Raw genomic sequence first — 16214 nt, forward strand, 5'->3', positions numbered from 1 at the left:
CTCACAGCAACGATATTTTCTATTGAACAAACGAGGCGATTGCGCACTTGTGTTTTTATGTATCAAGCAAAACTATTTATTCAGAACGATTTTTTTTTTTTTTTTTTGATGTATTATGATTTTCATTGATTTATCATTTTCGTAGTGGATTATAATAACTTTTTTACGGTTTTCGAGCGAAATCAAACTCATTTAAAAAAATAGCATATTTTTTACCTATTCACCGCAAAAAGAGACGTCATCGAACTGTGAGAGCTGTCAAAATAAAATACTACTAAGCAATGAAAATCAAACTTGAAACACCCTGTACATAAATACGCTACATACACATGTGCACATATGTAAGTACATTTTAATGCTCAACACCATTTGAATTATGGTGACTACTATAAAATATATGCAATATGAAGTAGCCGTAAAGTGGCTTTATTCATATTTCAATAAGCATTCAAGCGTAGAATACCAGAAGGCATATACATAACTAGTAGGCGATTTAATTGGATTACTTTTTAAATATTTTTACTGTATTTTTAATTAATCTATAACTTCATATTTCGATAAATGGCTAACAACCGGACTATCCACTTTTATTCAGCAATTTAAGTACTTAATTATTTTTATGAAGCGATGAAGAGAAAAGTAGATGTTAGCACGCATTTGGCTACACTCGACTGCACACACACATGTACATAAATGCAGGCATTTACTAGCTTGATGTAAACAGAACTAAATTTGCTTATGCAATTTTTTACGCAGGAACCCTGCAAACTGATTTTTTGAATGAAGGAAACACTTTGCCGAATTTTTATCAAATAGGTTCGTCTTAACCCGCAACTCATTGAGGGTAAAATCTGTAAAATTTTTAACAGTATTTCAAATGGATGCTTAAGTTCTGCAGATTGATAGCATGGAGTGATTTCGTAATAAACGAAAGAGCAAATCTTATTCAATGTTTGAACGAGGCTGCAGACAATTACATAAATTAATGGAATAATTCAAGAATACATAAAAAATAAAAATGTGTCGGGCTTAGTATAATGCGACATTGGCAATTTTAGGCGAAGTGTAATGATTTATTTAATGACGTTCATATATAAGAAGATGATCTACTTTTTCGTGCTTAACTCCCAATCCAAAATTTCTCTCCCAAAATATGAGATTATAAAATAATCCTAGATAATAACCATACTTTTTGACATACAACCCTGTGTTTTCTGTGTAATAGATCATTGCTTTTACGCGTGTAATGAGAAACGGAGGATGGCTCCATGTGTAGAAGTCCACGCAAGTGGGGAAAGTTACTGATCGCCATTCACTTGGGAGTGGGGATTAGCCCAAGGGATTAGCCCAAGTATCCTCTGGGTAGCTTCCGAACACCCGTTCGTGAGTGAGCTAACGTGAGAGGGCGAAGCATTCCAGGATAGCTGGTTGTGCGCTGGGTTTGGAACCCGCCACTTACGGCGGCTTACAGAAGGTTTTAAGACCGGGGCGTTTTCCTGGTAGAACAAAGACGGCGAACTGGTGGCTGACATCCAGAGCAATCTTAAATTATGGAGGGAACACTTCTCGAACCTGTTAAACAGTGACAGCTGCGCATGTCACACAGAATGTGAAGATCCCGATACCCCAATCGTCGACGACGGAATTGACGTTCCGCTACTCGACCATGACGAGGTGAGAACAGCTATAACGCGGCTAAAGAACAACAAAGCCGCGGGCGTTGACGGACTGTCGGCTGAGCTATTCAAACATGGCGGCGAGGAGCTGGTAAGGTGAATGCATCAGCTCCTATGCAAAATATGGTCGTATGAAAACATGCCTGCCGATTGGAATTTAAATGTGCTCAACCCAATCCATAAGAAGGGCGATCTTGCAATCTGTGCCAATTACCGCGGGATTAGTCTTCTAAATATCGCCTATTAGATTCTAGCGAGCGTATTGTGTGAAAGGCTGAAGCCCACCGTCAACCAACTGATTGGACCTTATCAGTGTGGCTTTAGAACTGGAAAGTCTACCATCGACCAAATATTCACAATAGGCCAAATCTTGGAAAAGACCCATGCAAGGAGAATCGACACACACAATCTTTTCGTCGACTTCAAAGCTGCATTCGACAGTACGGAAAGGAGTTACCTGTATGCCGCGATGTCTGAATTTGGTATCCCCGCAAAACTAATACGGCTATGTAAGATGACGTTGCTCAACACCAGTAGCGCCATCAGAATTGGGAAGGACCTCTCCGAGCCGTTTGATACCAAACGAGGTTTCAGACAGGGTGACTTGCTGTCGTGTGACTTCTTTAACCTGATGTTGGAGAGCATCGTACGAGCCGCAGAACTTAATCGCTCAGGCACAAGAGTGTAAAATTGCTGGCGTATGCCGATGATATTGACATCATCGGCCTTAACAGCCGCGCTGTTAGTTCTGCCTTCTCCAAACTTGATAAAGAGGCAAAACGAATGGGTCTGGTGGTGAACGACGACAAAACGAAGTGCCTCCTGTCTTCAAACAAACAGTCGACGCACTCGCGTATCGGCACCCACGTCACTGTTGACAGTTATAATTTCGAGGTTGTAAAAGACTTCGTTTATTTAGGGACCAGCATTAATACCGATAACAATGTCAGCCTTGAAATCCAACGGAGAATCTCTCTTGCCAACAAGTGCTACTTTGGACTAAGTAGGCAACTGAGCAGTAAAGTCCTCTCTTGAAGAACAAAACTATCACTCTACAAGGATCTCCTCATGCCCATCCTAACGTATGGCGCAGAAGCTTGGACGATGAAGCGACGCTTGGAGTGTTTGAAAGAAAGATTCTGCGTAAGATTTTTGGACCTCTGCACGTTGGCAATTGCGAATATCGCAGACGATGGAACGATGAGCTGTATGAGCTTTACGACGACATAGACATAGCGCAGCGAATAAAGATCCAGCGGCTTCGTTGGCTGGGTCATGTCGTCCGAATGGATACAAACGCTCCGGCTTTGAAAGTATTCGATGCGGTACCAGCTGGTGGTAGCAGAGGAAGAGGAAGGCCTCCTCTGCGTTGGAAAGATCAGGTGGAGAAGGACTTGGCTTCACTTGGTGTGTCCAATTGGCGCCGGTGAGCACGAGAAAGAAACGACTGGCGCGCTTTGTTAATCTCGGCCAAAATCGCGTAAGCGGTTATCGCGCCAATTAAGAAGAAGAAGAATGAAAAACGTCAAATTAAAAACTAAATAAAATGGACGCCGGCAAAGACAACAGGTTTGTAGACATAATTTTAATAAAATGTCTGTTAAATATTATTATTAATGCGTTCATATTACAGAAAAAACGTAACATCGAATTTCGAATGCGTATTGCTGCCATGATTTTTTGAAACCTCAGTAAACGTGGTGTACGGACTTCCTTCAGCTGTTTATTATTAGCACCGAAATATTTCACCAAAATAATTTCTATGAAGGAAAAGCTTTCACAACAGTATTGACAGATGATTGTCAATTTTGCAGGTACCCTGCCATATATGAACGGGTAGATTAATTGTAATTGTACTTATTAATGCATATGTTTACGTATTTTTAGTGGAGATGTTTGGGAGTGGTTCAGGAACAACCTTTATAACTTGTAATATTCCGGAAATAATAGTTTTGCAATTATTGGCCTTCAAAGTGCCTGGAAACTTCACTATAATTTGGCACATTTTAATACATTTTTTCTAAACTTCACTTAAATTCATAAAATATACAGTCGCACGCGTGTTTTCACTTGTATTCGAAATATTTCTATAAAAATTAAATGCAAATCCACTTAGCAATATTATCAGTTTGCAATTTCAAACGAAAAGAACAATTCATTGGAATTGGCAACAGTATTGTGAAAATAAAAATATGAACAAAAATGAAGGATTTCAGTTCAGTGTTGATGTTGGGAATAGGGATGGGAGTTATTGTGCTCCGTAGTATACCCACGCTTATAATGTTTTAATTTTTGGTTAAATAGTTTTAACGCGGAAAGGAGTTGTACGTAAATTAGTGTGGTGTGCGTGGTCGGAATTAGACTGATGAGGGTTATGTTTTTGAAGCGCGGCCATGCCAAAAATAGTTCTATACAAAGAAAAAACACCACGAGGATGCTTTTGCAAAGCTTATTGAAGCAAGCACTTATGAACTGTGTTTTTTGATTTTTAATTACTTTATTATTCTTTATGATACCTTTTCTGAAACAATGTACACTGCAGATTTACAAATATCTTTCCAGTGAACATCTCTGAATACGATCTTCGTTCTTATTTGAGGTGCCTTGCAAAGCCAAGTTTTCGCTAAATTACACAGCTTTAACAACAAAATTACTTAAAAACAGCTGTGAAAGCCAATCCAACATTTCAATCCCATTTTACTGTTTGCACTCTACGCACCTTCGGCTTCGTTGGTTGGGGTCGTTGTTTTCTAGTTCTTACAAAGATCTTCGTAGCTGAGAGTAATAATACTTTCTGGTAAATTTTATTCAACAAAACTGCATTCAAATCGCCGGTTAATACAAATAAACTTTCCGTTCTGAATTCTCCATAGCCATGCAAGTATTTCTTCAATGTGCTCCGACATTTGAGGTTTTCTGACGTAAACGTGTCCGAATAGCATTTTTTTTTAACTTCTCGCAACTATATGTTCGGCTGCGTCTCAAACAAGTCGATGACATTCTGATCTTGCTTTGGAGAGGTCTGTTTTTGGCCTCGAACGCGGAAGTCGTCAACGTTTCCAATATCGGTATACGGTTGCACCCATTTATTTATTAACGTCTACGACTTCTTCAAATATTTTGCTGCAGATGCAAGTGACATTTTCGGAACTCATTTTGTGAAAACAACAGACGTTTTCTAAATTTCTCACAAAACTAACAAATTACACAAGAACAAGAACATGAAATGGCTGAGCCTGCAGCTCCCATTTGCCAAGCTATCCGGGGATAATATCACCAAAGTCATTAATTTTGAATACCTGGTCACAAAAAGGCATTATATTAGACTACCATTTGAACAAGAGAACGGCGTACCAAAACCGCTAAATACTATGATATATACAACGAAATGGACGACTATATAAAGAAACTAGTGGAAGCTAGGTGGTCTAATCTGACCACATGCAAAACAGCAAAAGTTATGTGTAGAACTAACGACAAAAAAATGACTCAATTCGTACTTACGCTCTCGCGAAAGGACTGCAGAACTAGATATGTCAACAGGTCATAATCTATTGGGTGCACATGCGTACAAGTTAGGGATTGCTAACACGGACAAATGCAGGAAACGCAGAGAGAATGTTGAGGAAACTTTAGAACACCTTCTGTGCGTTTGTCCGGCATTATTAAAAACGCGACTAAGATGCCTGGGAGCTCCACTGTTTGAGGGTTTGGAAGACGTCTCAAAAGCGGAGCTCCCAGCCCTACTTAGATTGGCCAAAAGCGCTGACATCCTACAAGTTGTCTACTTTCAGTATTCATAGAAGTCGGTCTCCATCTGGTATCGCTCGGTCTCCACCGGACCGTTTAGTCTGTCTATGCGTGGTTTATGGCCAAAGAGGCTAACCTAACCTAACCTAATTAATTTTGAAAAGAAGTTCAGAATTGAACTGAACGATAAAGTAAACTGGAGTATACCTCCAGTTGAAAGGAAACTCTATAAGTGTACTCTGCACTGGTGTACAAATATAATCCAATACACCTTCTGCTTGAATGCGGCATTATAGTTGGAATATGGAATATATATGGAAAAAGTGGATAAGGTAGATACTGTGATGAGTAGAGGGCACAAAAGATCGTGAGGTCGAAGTGGAAATCTCAAACTTATTCTATTCAATTCTAACAAATTGCACATCGCCTATTGCGAAATGGGTACGTCTATTGAGCAGAGTTTAAACTTTTTTAAATGGAACTCTAAGTTTGAATTTTGCCGGTCAGGCCTCTAATAGACAGACCATAGAATATATATGTATATACTAATATATGAAATATATATATACACTAGGCCGGGTCGATTGGTGGGAACACAAAAAAATCGCCCATTGCTCTGTGAAAATCATATTCTAGGGATCAAAATGAGAATCTTTGCCGAAGGAACCATACCTCTAAAACGAATTCTGATGTCCCCCAATTTGGGTCGAACTTTTTAGTTTATTTTCTATAACTCACTTAAATTAATTTTTTCATTTACATATGTTCTGACTAAATAAATTTCTTAAGAGAAAAAATAGATATTATTATAAATAAATAATAAATATTATTATAAATAAATAAAAATAAAGAAAAAACATAGCCATTTAGCTGATTTTTTCATGTAAAGGCCAAAAATGGTGATATTTTGAAATTGGGGGACATCAGAATTCGTTTTAGAGATATGGTTCCTTCGGCAAAGTTTCTCATTTTGATCCCTAGAATACGATTTTCACAGAGCAATGAGCGATTTTTAAATCGACCCGCCCTAATATACACATATATGTATTAGACAAACGTATAAAATTGTATACTTGATGCACCGCGGATTAAAATAAATTTTTTGAATTAAACCTCAGGAAGCTCTTCTCACTATTCGGGCAATCGTAACACTTTGCAGGGTTTCTACAGTCAAAGCTTTGTTTTTGAGAAATAAGAACCAGTCTGTCATGCACCCACACATGCAAGTATTTCGATATTTAACTGTTTAATTCTAACACTAGTACTTCAGTGCTCTAATATTACTGATAATTATTTGCAATTCTAATGCATAATTGAAAGTTGGTAGATAATATAGAGACTGTATATATTAAAAAAGGCCGCACTTACTGTTAATGGTTGCTTACGTTGGGATTTTACACTTGCGGTCAAGCAATATTAACTATGGATTAAGGTGGATTTTAATAACTGCAAGAAAATTTTATTATTCAACTACTTCCTATACATGGCGCATTGCGTAAAAAGTTGTTCACATAACGGAACCGACATACTATACACTTATATACTAAAAATCTATAGTTCAGAGAATTAGTGATGGCAAGATTAATCACAAAGATTGAAATAATCGATTAATTTTGAGCAATTAATGATTTAATTGTATCGTAGACTTACTTTTAATTAATTGCAATTTTAATCGATTAATTGGCAAAATAATCGTTGTGCGTGACAGCATTGTTTCTTTGTTATTTCTTTCATCACTAAGATTCTTATATTACTCAAAATGGCTCCCATCAAAAGTAATGCGTGGAAATATTTCATTAAAGAAAATAACAACCTGGTTGTTTGTAATTTTTGCAAAAAAAAGTTAAAATTTTCAAACAACACTTCAAACATGTTCCAGCATTTGAAATTGAAACATGCAGCTGAAGTTGATAAGTATAATGTAAGATCAAATAGTTGTTTTCCTTCAAAGAATGAGTGCGTAATGCATTTTTTTATAGCTTGATTCCAAAACAAATGACGATGACAGTGAAACCATTGATGAAAATAGTGTGGATACTGTGGTCGATATGACAAATGTATGCGAAGGTAACACAGATGATAGGCCGAGTGCGCCAGTCAGACATTAATTTTACAAGCATTCACCAACATTCGAAGCTATTCCTCCGGAACAAAAAGCAACAAAATTACACATGGAATCATGCACATGATCGTCAAAGATAATTTGCCGTTTACCTTTGTCGAAAGTATGTTTTGTGTTCATTAATTGTTCTATTATTTTATTCTAAAAAATTTAACTTTTATTAAAGGTACTGACTTCTTAGACTTTATGAAGCAAAATTTCCCACTTTACAAAGTCCCATCAAGGAACACGATAAAGGCTGAAATTGATAAACTGTATGAAGAGGAAAAAAAAATGTGTGTCATTGCTTTCAAATTTGCATTGTGTAACCCTGACCACTGATATATGGACTAATATAGACATGAAAAGCATGATGGGAATAACCGTTCATGGGTTGCTTGAAACAAAGCCATTTAATGGAACAATTGGTGTGTATGAATTGAGTGAGTCCCATACAGCTTCCCATATATCTGAGATTTTGTCCGATGCAATAAAAACATTTTCTATTGAGGAAGATAAAGTTAAGGCTGTTGTCACAGACAATGCAAGAAATATTGTCAATGCAATCTATGAAAAATTCGGAAAAAATCGTCATATTCCATGTTTCGCCCACACGCTGAATTTGGTTTGTTCGAATTCATTAGATATTTCTGCTGTACAAGGCACTGTTTTAAAATGCAAAACAATTGTGAAATGGTTCAAACGCAGCGTTAAAGCCAATGACGATATGCGAGAGGTGCAAGCAGCTGCCGGCGCACCAGAGGGTAAATTTTTAAAACTTTTAATAGATGTAAATACGCGCTGAAATTCCACCTGTTATATGATCGAGCGGTTCATCAAACTCAGCGCCTACGTCAGCCAAATTTTGTTAAATTACCCGGATTCTCCGCCCATGATAACGTCAAGAGAGAAGGATGAACTAATGGAAATATGTACAATTTTAAGACCTTTAGAGGCCATGACAGTGCAGATACATAAGTGCCGAACGACATGGAACTCTCAGCCAAATAATACCACTAGTTCATTGCGGTCATGAGCAAATTTCGAAAATTCACCCATGTCAACCAGCAGCACAAAAACTGAAGCAAGAAATTTTAAAGCAGTTTGACAAAAGATTTGCCACCATAGAACAGTATTTTCTCTTAGCTGCATCCATTATCTGGGATCCAAGGTTTAAAAGGGTTAATTTTAAGGATCCGATGGCTTTGGCGTCGGTATTACGATACATTCGTGCTGAAATTACCAAAAATGATGACAATATGGAAACAGCAAGTGAGTCATCGATGGAATCAGAACACGATTTTGACTTCTGGGCTCCACAAAAAACTCTCGCGCGCAAAAAAAACAAAAAAGAGCATGTGACGATGAGCAACCTCAAGACGAGCTCTCTTTTCATTTAAACTCCCAAGTTTATCCGAAGCTCTATGAAGTCTCTAAAAATTATTGCCATTTGATAGGCACATCAGTGCCTGCGGAACGGTTGTTCTCCAAGGCCGGATCCACCGCAACATTAAAAAGAAACCGACTGACAACTAAACGGTTGTCAAAATTATTATTTCTACAAACGTGGCTAAATAAAAAATAAGGGGATGAATTAATAATTTGTAAAATGTGTAAAAAAATAATCACAACAGTATTTTCCATTTTTGTCAAATATTTTTTTAAACTTTTTGAAAAAAATATTCATATAACTGTGTATGTAAACGCATATAAATTTCCTTTATAAAATTATATGTTTAAATGAATGAATGAATTAATAAAAGAATTTTTTCAAGTAGATTGTTTTTAATTATTTTAATGCATTATCGTAGCTTTTTGAAACAGGGGTCTCAATTGTTTTATCATTATATTTTATAAATCGACAATTAATCGATTAATTCTTATTAATTGCAATTAATCGCAAATCAATTATTTTACTTCTGCAATTAATCATATGATTAATTAATCGATTCTTTTTATTTTTTTGCCATCTCTACAGAGAATGAATCAATTTAGTCATGCTTGTCCCTCAGTTATTTTGTTCAATTGATAAAACGAGTAAAAATTATGTTCCTTCAACGTAATATGTTTCTAATAATGTTATGTAACAAAATAACATTGCATTTCAAAGCACCTCACCTGAAAGTATCAAAAATGCAAGGATGATAGATTTACCAGGTTTGGCCAATAACTATGGTAAAAAACAAAGTTTTGAGACTAATTTCAGTTGCCACGTCACGGAGGATTCGCCAGCCGAATTCTGCACGATCATTCATATGTACTCACACACTCGACCAATCAGTCGTTTCTCAGATAGCAACGAAGCAATACGAGCGGAGGTTGTGTTGATTTTTTTCGTATATCTCTAATACAATCTTATTGCCAGCAACAATCTTATTGCCATCTGAAGTCCGTACAATCATTTCACACATAATCACACACTCGTCCGAACACATATTCATACGTTCAATCAGCCGTTGTTCAGGCGGCAACAAAATGTCGTTGGTTGATTTTTGTGTTGATGTCACCAATAAAATCTCAGTTTTTTTTGTAAACACCTCCCAAGTGTCGGCAACCTGTCGAATTCCTTCAGAGCCGAATAACGGTTTCCGAAAGAGCACACCTCTGATCCCATCGTATTACGTACACACTTCTTCTTCTTAATTGGCGCGATAACCGCTTACGCGATTTTGGTCGAGATTATCAAAGCGCGCCAGTCGTTTCTTTCTCGTGCTAACCGGCGCCAATTGGACACACCAAGTTAAGCCAAGTCCTTCTCCACCTGATCTTTCCAACGCAGAGGAGGCCTTCCTCTTCCTCTGCTACCACCAGCTGGTACCGCATCGAATACTTTCAAAGCCGGAGCGTTTGTATCCATTCGGACGACATGACCCAGCCAACGTAGCCGCTGGATCTTTATTCGCTGCGCTATGTCTATGTCGTCGTAAAGCTCATACAGCTCATCGTTCCATCGTCTGCGATATTCGCCATTGCCAACGTGCAAAGGTCCAAAAATCTTACGCATAATCTTTCTCTCAAACACTCCAAGCGTCGCTTCATCGGATGTTGTCATCGTCCAAGCTTCTGCGCCATACGTTAGGACGGTGATGATGAGAGTCTTGTAGAGTGTTAGTTTTGTTCGTCGAGAGAGGACTTTACTGCTCAGTTGCCTACTCAGTCCAAAGTAGCACTTGTTGGCAAGAGAGATTCTCCGTTAGATTTCAAGGCTGACATTGTTATCGGTGTTAATGCTGGTTCCTAAATAGACGAAGTCTTTTACAACCTCGAAAGTATAACTGTCTACAGTGACGTGGGTGCCGATACGCGAGTGCGTCGACTGTTTGTTTGAAGACAGGAGGTACTTCGCTTTGCCCTCGTTCACCACCAAACCCATTCGCTTTGCCTCTTTATCAAGTTTGGAGAAGGCAGAACTAACAGTGCGGTTGATAAGGCCGATGATATCGATATCAGCGACATACGCCAACAATTGTACGCTCTTATAAAATATTGTGCCTGAGCGATTAAGTTCTGCGGCTCGTACGATGCTCTCCAACATCAGGTTAAAGAAGTCACACGACAGCAAGTCACCCTGTCTGAAACCTCGTTTGCTATCAAACGGCTCGGAGAGGTCCTTCCCAATTCTGATGGCGCTACTGGTGTTGAGCAACGTCATCTTACATAGCCGTATTAGTTTTGTGGGGATATCAAATTCAGACATCGCGGCATACAGGTAACTCCTTTCCGTACTGTCGAATGCAGCTTTGAAGTCCTTTCATGGGTATTTTCCAAGATTTGGCGTATTGAGAATATTTGGTCGATGGTAGACTTTCCTGGTCTGAAGCCACACTGATAAGGTCCAATCAGTTGGTTGACGGTGGGCTTCAGCCTTTCACACAATACGCTCGCTAGAACCTTATAGGCGATATTTAGAAGACTAATCCCGCGGTAGTTGGCACAAATTGCAGGATCGCCCTTCTTATGGATTGGGCAGAGCACACTTAAATTCCAATCGGCAGGCATGTTTTCATCCGACCATATTTTGCATAGGAGCTGATGCATGCACCTTACCAGCTCCTCGCCGCCGTGTTTGAATAGCTCAGCCGACAGTCCGTCGGCGTCCGCGGCTTTGTTGTTCTTTAGCCGTGATATTGCTATTCTCACCTCGTCATGGTCGGGTAACGGAACGTCAATTCCGTCGCCAACGATTGGGGTATCGGGATCTTCACATTATCTGTGACATGCGCAGCTGTCGCCGTTTAACAGGTTCGAGAAGTGTTCCCTCCATAATTTAAGATTGCTCTGGATGTCAGTCACCAGATCGCCGTCTTTGTTCTTACAGGAAAACGCCCCGGTCTTAAAACCTTCTGTAAGCCGCCGAACTTTCCGGTAGAATTTTCGGGCGTTGTTCCTATTGGCCAGCATCTCAAGCCCCTCGCACTCACGTATTTCGGCCTCTCGTTTCTTCTGTCGGATAATACGTCTCTCTTCCTTTTTCAGCTCTCTGTAGCGATCCCACATGGCTCGCGTTGCGCCCGATCGCAGCGTGGCTCTATAGGCGGCATCCTTTCTTTCTGCGGGAGCATGACATTCCTCGTCGTACCAATTGTTTTTTCGGGCTCGCCGGAATACGATTTCTTCTTCGGCGGCGGTACGTAGGGAACGAGAAATGTTGCTCCATTGCTCGCGCATGCCGGTTTATTGGGCAGTGCTCTCTGAGAGCAGGAGTGAGAGTCGAGTGGCGAATCTTCTCGCTGTCTGTTGTGATTGCAGCTTTTCGATGTCGAACATTCTTTGCGTAGGTAGATGCACGTTTTTTGCTGCACAGAGGCTTGTGCGCAGTTTGGCTGCAACAAAGTAGTAATCCGAGTCGATGTTGGATCCTCGGATCGTACATACATCTAATACACTAGAAGCGTGTCTTCCATCTATCACAACATGATCGATCTGGTTTCGCGTTTTTCGATCAGGAGACAGCCAGGTGGCTTGGTGTATCTTTTTATGCTGGAATCTGGTGCTACAGAGTATCATGTTTCGGGCCCCGGCGAAGTCGATCAGCCTCTGTCCGTTAACGGATGTTTCGTTGTGCAGGCTCAATTTTCCGACTGTGGCAAGCACGATTTTTATGTCGTGGCGGGGGCAGCGCTCATAGGAACGTTCCAAGTGCTCATAGAAGGAATCTTTGTTCGCGTCGTCCTTCTCTTCCGTCGGGGCGTGGGCGAAATTAGCGAGATGTTAAAAAATCGCGCTTTGATGCGGATTATTGCGAGACGCTCGTCCACCGGAGTGAACGACAGTACTTGGCGACGAAGTATCTCTCCCACAACAAATCCGACACCGAATTTGCGCTCCTTTACATGGCAGCTGTAGTAGACGTCGCAAGGTCCTATGGTTTTCTTACCTTGCCCCGTCCATCGCATCTCTTGGATGGCAGTGATGTCAGCTTTTACTCTCACGAGGACATCAACCAGCCGGGCAGAGGCACCTTCCCCATTAAGGGACCGGACATTCCAGGTGCATGCCCTCAAATCATATTCCTTATTTCGTTTGCAGGGCTCGTCATCTGTGTTGGAAGCTCTCTTCCAAGGTTTTGTATATGCTTTCATTGGGGGAGATTTTTAAGTGGCGGGTCCCAAACCCAGCGCACAACCAGCTATCCTGGAATGCTTCGCCTTCTCACGTTAGCTCACTCCCGAACGGGTGTTCGGAAGCTACCCAGAGGATACGTGGGCTAATCCCGGCCGTTATGAGCTGCTTGAACCATATGTAGAAGAATCGTCCTGGCCACTCCCAAGTGAATGGCGATCAGTAACTTTCCCCACTTGCGTGGACTTCTACACATGGAACCATCCTCCTACACACAGTTTCGGCCAATTCGGCTCTGGCGCTTGCAGGGTTCACGCTGCTGCATCTGAAGATAAAAGAAATAATGCAAATTGAAAGTGTCAAACTATCTGGAGTATATGATGAAACATTAAACGTTATGCTTGAACAACGTACTGCACCAATAAATCAACTAGATCCTTCCGAGCGTCAGTCTATTCGTTTGGAAAGTATAGTATCACAACAGGAAGCTGACAATATTATCGACGCAAATGCGACCCACATCTGTACCGATGGGAGCAAGTTTGAAACAGGCGCTTGAGGAGCAGCTTTTGTTGTTCATAAACAAGATGACGACTGGATGTCACGTAAATTTAAATTACATGACATACCTATGTACTGTCTTCCAGGCTGAAGCTCTAGCAATTGACGCTGCACTGAAGTGGGCTCAGAAAGAATTGAAAACGGAAAAACTAGTCATATATAGCGACAGTCGCTCTTGTTTAGAAGCTATACAAAATCGGAGCAATCCTAATCCCTTAATAGCATCAATTCATCAGCACCTGCACCTTCTTCGCCAAGGACACAGAATTGACTTTTACTGGGTCAGATCTCACATCGGTATTGAAAGAAACGAGCGCGCAGATGAGCAGGCAAAAGAAGCTGCAAATAAAGCAGTTGATCGAGTGTACATTGCATTTCCTTTAAGCTACGCTATACGGCAAATTCGTCTTAAAATATTCGAGTCATGGCAACAGGAGTATGCTGACGATACCACTGGCTCCATTACGAAGACTTTCTTCCAAATTCTTGAAAATACGCAACTATACCGAAAACTCTTTGGGATATCATTCGAATTGACACAGCTGTTTACTGGCCATGGTTTCAATAATGCATACTTGACGAAGACTGGTGTGTGTGTGTGTAATTAAAAGAACGCAGTTGTTCTCGGGGGTGAGTTTTTGTGCACGGTAAAGGACTGCATACGGTGTTTACTGTTTTCAGCCTAAAATTGAATGCTTACGAGTTATGCTGAAAACAGTGATCACCGTACGCAGTCCCTTACCGTGCACAAAAACTCACCCCCGAGAACAACTGCGTTCTTTTAATTACATATTTACACAATATATCGGTTTGTGTGTGTATGTGTTTGGTTGTATCTACACAATGTTGCCATTGATATTTTTGCTTACACACTTTTTCAGACATCCGCGTTATCAGTTACAATTTTTCATTGTTTAGTAAACCAAAGCCAAAAACCAAATAGTTCATTTATCATTTTTCTAAGTTTATTTTGTAAATGATTTCGAAATGTGCTGCTTGGCAACACTGTGTGGTGAGAGAGTAATCAGCTGACGGGGTTTTACGGGAATTTTCAAATATCGTGAAATATAATCTACGATACTACGATACGGAAAGAAGGAATTTTTCATTTAAATGGGGTTCTCATTAGTTTGATCGTAACAGCTGACAGGGGGCTGCGTTTACGTCGTTCACGGTTTTCAGCATCGCCATGGATTAATAGTCAAAATAGATTATGTGTTATGTATGATTATATGTTACTCCATGTACGGCACGTACATATGTGCCGTCTTCGACTCAAATACATATACATAATCTCATCCAAATTCACGCTCTCATTGAGACAGGAATATTATCCCGAGTGAGACAAATGCGCTGGGTATTAAAAGCATTTGCGATCTCTGAAGAGCAATAGCAGCGCTCGAAACAATTACGAGCGAGCAGATTTCGCTGCCAGTATCGTCGATTCAATCTCTAGCGATCGTTCCCTTGCAAACACTGCTTGCGTTGTGTGATCAAATCAAAAACTTGGCTATCAAAAAAAAGTGCGGAAATATTCTACTGGAGTCTTCACATCGACGACCTTCAAAGGTCCCCGAAGGTACAAATGGCCTTTTACTCCACTTTAGTGTTTTGGGGTCAACTGTTTCAAAGCAATTATCAGCCATAAAACATTTCGGCTCACATTCTTCTGCAATCATACTTTCGAGAAGCTCAATCTTTATAGTTTCCCCTCCTTGCACGATCCCTTCCAAATTCTCCTTTAGCACTGCAGAAATGTCATCCATCTCGTCATACTTCCGTCGTCATAAGAGGCATCCCAATAAAAGTTAACAATCCTCCCAATATTATCATCTGGCAATCCTTTCTCTTTTGGTCTCATAACTAAGTACACAAATATTTATTACCACAATGGCCCAAGGTTGACCACAAGCAGCATTACAACTTTAAAAATTACTCACCTGGTTAATATTTTTAACTAATCAAATTTAAATTCAGTTTCGTAAAGTTAAGTCCTTGCTAAAAAACATGGCATATAAAATTTTTAAATTTTTTCATTATTATAAAAGTTACTCACTCACTTTAAAAACTCTTTTGAATTTCACAACAATATTTTCTGCGCTGCACTTACCTTTTATTCAACATAGCTTCGCTAAATGATCTACAAATGATATTTTTTTTGCTCATATTTTGGGTGGATACATAAAAGTACCGTTGTCATTTATAACGAAAAGACAAAAACAAAACGAACGCTTTCTGTAAGCTGTTAAACTGCCGAAGTTGCTCACACGCAACGATGGGGTCGAAAGGGTTAAAATAACTTAAACACACTGTTGAATAATGTTAATTATAGATAAGGGAACTATTTGCATTTGTTGGTTTTTGGGTTTGGTTTATTAAACAATGAAAAATTCTAACTGATAACGCGGATGTGTGAAAAAGTGTGTAAGCAAAAATATCAATGGCAACATTGTGTAGATACAACCAAACACAGACACACAAACCGATGTACTGTGTAAATATGTAATTAAAAGAACGCAGTTGTTCTCGGGGGTGAGTTTTTGTACACGGTAAGGGCATGCGGT

Source organism: Anastrepha ludens, chromosome 2 (assembly GCF_028408465.1).
Source record: "Anastrepha ludens isolate Willacy chromosome 2, idAnaLude1.1, whole genome shotgun sequence".
Lineage (NCBI taxonomy): Eukaryota > Metazoa > Arthropoda > Insecta > Diptera > Tephritidae > Anastrepha > Anastrepha ludens.